The 3,953-nt window shown below is 28.6% G+C and overlaps 1 long non-coding RNA gene across 1 annotated transcript; it reads right to left on the bottom strand.

Annotated features, from left to right (window-relative positions):
* Positions 1 to 1,122: 1,122 nt before the first annotated feature.
* On the bottom strand, positions 1,123 to 1,923 carry LOC122524545. The gene is made up of 2 exons (XR_006305567.1): positions 1,882 to 1,923; positions 1,123 to 1,323 (listed from the first exon to the last, which is right to left on the bottom strand). It is a non-coding gene; the product is annotated as an uncharacterized LOC122524545 (long non-coding RNA).
* Positions 1,924 to 3,953: the final 2,030 nt, after the last annotated feature.

Here is a 3,953-nt window from a genome sequence, read left to right on the forward strand (position 1 = left end):
AGAGTCCTCCTACATCACTAGCACTATAATGTATTAATACAGTCTTAATGGGTTTAAACACCCCAAGTATCCGAATACCAAAATGCAGAAAGCTGCAAAATAGGCTTAGGGAATTGTTGAAGCATCTTTGAAGCTCAAAGGTCTTGAATAATCCAAGTAAAATCTAGATCAGCTGAAATTTCATTACTATAGTGAATTTATCATCGTCCCATTACTCTACGATCTCTCTCATCTGTCCCAGAATATTCTGTAATAGATATCTGTGATTCTAGGCTGACATCATTTTTTAACCAGTTTCGTATACACCTAAGTCAAATGCAGAACATTTAACAATCACAATCCTATTATTTTTTTCTTTAATCAATGGGAATTTTTCCATCCATACTAATGAGCCTGATTTAATAATTTTTGCTTGCAACGAATAAAATAAGTAGACTTTACTCGCAATGGCATCCATCTGTATGTGCCCCATACCCCGTTAATATACTAATACATTTTCACGAAAATTACGTTTTATTTGTAATTCATAGAATTGATTTTGAAGAGAGAATTTCGGTGCCTTAGCATTTGTAGATAAAAAATTTGAAATTTTTTGTACCCTGGTTCTCTTTTATATCTCGAATTATCTCAAATATATCATTATCGATAATAGTGTTAACCACAAATATAACATTGTCATATTTTGAGTCTTGTAAGCAGATTTTTAATCGATCTAAAAAGTTTTCGTGGTTTTTAACGAAAACAGTTTCTTAAATTTTTTCTTTATGTAAAAGAAGAGCTGTACGACAAAGAGCAATTTTTATTTTCAGAACGATTTTAATCCCAAACTTGTCAATACAGAAATCGTATCATATTCTTATTTTGTTTCAATTATTATCAATAAATATGATTCTTTACAGAGAGTACTAATAAGTTTTTTACATCGGTATAATGCGCGTTATTTATAATCGTCAAAATAAAATTTTCAATGATTGTCTGATAAAGCAATTCTCTAGCAATTAATTTTTTATTGAAATTTTTCCTCATTCTTTTTAAGGTATTTTTGAGAAAATCCAAAATATTCTCATTTTTCTTTTTGACTCATTCGTTATCAATATATTTTCTTCACTGTTCACGCTAATATTTTTTGAAATTAATCATAGTGTTGCATTTAATACGTCGTCGATATCCATCTGTGTTTTATTATCTGGATAAATCTGAGTTCTTCCGAAACAATTTTCTTCTTCCTGTTTTTAAATATTATTCCTTTAAATTGGATTCTACTCATTGCAATTCCAGGGCAAGCAATTACATTTTCCCATTTTTCAAACTTCATCGGTAAGGCTACGAAAAGAAGTCAATTTAATTTATATAGTTTCTTAAACTATGATACATTACATTCTTTTTGGTGATAACATTTATAAAAACGATATTTAAGTAAGTGATCAGAAAAATGTTTTTTAATAATATAACAAGTTTGAATTTACGAGCATATTTGGTGTAAAAACTATTTTAATGCCGTTTGAAAAAAAATATAAGTATTGCCTTATTGCATACTAGTCGTTTTTGTTTTAACAAATTGTCTATTTAGTATTTTCTAATTGTAAGTGTTAGTACTTGAACGTTAAAAAATAGCTTCTGATTATTATTTTTAAGGAAACAGTCATAAATAATATATTATAAAAGTGTAATTCAATAAAGATATTAATTTTTAATTTTTATTCTTTGATTATAAATAAGAAAATTAAAAATTATTTATTTTAGTCCAAAAATGCTCTTAACATTATACACATTTATTTCAATTTTTACTTATGTACTAAAGAATTTGAAGAGTTTTTTAACATTTGGTATATATTGTATAAATAACCACGAGTAAGTTTATATTAGGTTTCAAATGCTTACCATTGTTTTCTTTCATTTTTGCTGTTAATTGTTCCATATCGATGACTAGTTTTGTATCCTACTTTGCACCAACATATTTTTATTCCTACTGCTTATATATGGACTTTCCTCCAAACCCGAAAGGGGCGGAGTAAGAATAAATAAATTAAAAAAAATAAAATAATATGGACTTGAACTAATCCTTCTATTAATAACTTCCAGTCTCTGTTCCATTTAGCGTTCCATTTGAACATGATGTAGAAAGTTCACTAATAATGTTGGATGATTTTTCATACTGGTAACCATTTAAAGGTAGATTAGAGTAAATATTTTCTCCGTCTAGAATTTCTGATTCTTCTTCTATTAAAATGATTTCTGGAATATCTCTCTTCTCTGTTTCTGCTAAGCGAATAGGTCCAGAAGCCATCATAATATCATCTTTGGTTTTTACTTCAAATTTTCCAGAACCTGAAAATTTATATTAATTCAAATATTGTTCTAAAATATTATATTTATAGGATTACTATTTATACTTTCAAATATCATAATAATGAAATAATTTTGTCGTTTCTAGGTACTACTAGTAATTTATTGTGAATAATAATGTTCTCAAATATAAAAGAATTTCATCCTTATTCAGTAAAATAAATAAATGTAAATATGTAGAACCTACTTTAAATAGACAGCTAAAGAAATGATAACATTGCCGTTCATTTAAAATTTCCTAAAAACTTGTATTTATCTGATTTCAAATCTACCAGTTCTTTAGTTTTTCGAGTTTCCCGCGATTTTCCACCTTCCTCGTGCCTGTCAAAAAACACAATAATAATTTATACCATCTATTTGAGAAAAGTCTATTTTGTACTTACCAATTAGAACTATGTTCCCATCAAACAAGAGGAGGAATAGATGAGGTTTCTCTAGAAACAGGATAAGGAACTCTCTGATAAAGCTTTCCTTACGTAATTGGAAATCCAAGATTATAAAGCTTTCCTAATGTGGATAAAATTAGAGTTGCATTGTCTCTATGACCTCGTTTTGTTAATGATAAATTATTGCAACTACTGTCAACGATTTTCTAAGAATCGCCTAATAAATTGAAAGTATTAGGTTATTTAATTTAAAAAAATTGTATTAAAAATATTTTCTAACAATTAAACCTGTAGAAGTCCATGGGGTGAAATTTCAATCCTTATAGCGTTTTTGGGTAACATTTGTAATATTTCTTCAATATGACAGGAGAAGGAGATTATTCGTATGATATTCCGGTGAAGATAAGTGAGCTTTCATTAAATGCCACTCATTTTTCGAATAGACGTGCATATCCAACGTTTACTGCGATATTTTGGTTGAGAAATGACTTTTTTAAATATTCTAATTACTTTGGACCAGCTAGAGAAATGTACCGACTATAAAAAGCAATTATTTGTAAGCACGGGTTCAGCAAATATTTCTTTACTCTAAATAAAAAATAATTAGAGTTTCAAAATTTTAATATTTTAAATTTATATCAAGAAATCTTCTAAGCATTACTTGTAATTCTTTTTCAAAAGCTTTTATGGACTCGGTAGGTCCACTTATGGTAGAACTATCGGGTCCATTATGACAAGCAACATCAATGTCTTCAGGACAGAAATGTTACAACTGTTTGTAACCCAGACTACTGTGGCCGTCGTTCCGTGTATCAAATCACTTTCTACTAAAGCGAAACCACTTGGAAGAGCGCTTAAAATCATTTCCTCTGCAGTAAAGCAACCATCTGCGTAAGATCAACCCAGCTCACAAACAAATTACCCGATTAGGTAATTCGGTTTCACGTTAACAGCATATAGAATATCCACCAGACCAATCTATGTAACAATTATCGGAAATTATACATTTAAAAAAAAAAATATAAACACTGCCTAAAAGGATATATCAGATACGTTATTACTTTTATTGCTGCTATTCCCAGAAAGCAGTTTTTAATATTATCGTATATGGTTGGATTTTTATCGCATATAATATGTACAATATCGTAAACTCGAAGTCTTAAAACTAAATCACATTTTTTTATTACTTCGGGAAAGATTGGTATCTTCATAAGTGATTCA

This window comes from Polistes fuscatus, unplaced genomic scaffold, assembly GCF_010416935.1.
Source record: "Polistes fuscatus isolate 324 unplaced genomic scaffold, CU_Pfus_HIC Scaffold76, whole genome shotgun sequence".
NCBI classification, from domain to species: Eukaryota; Metazoa; Arthropoda; class Insecta; order Hymenoptera; family Vespidae; genus Polistes; species Polistes fuscatus.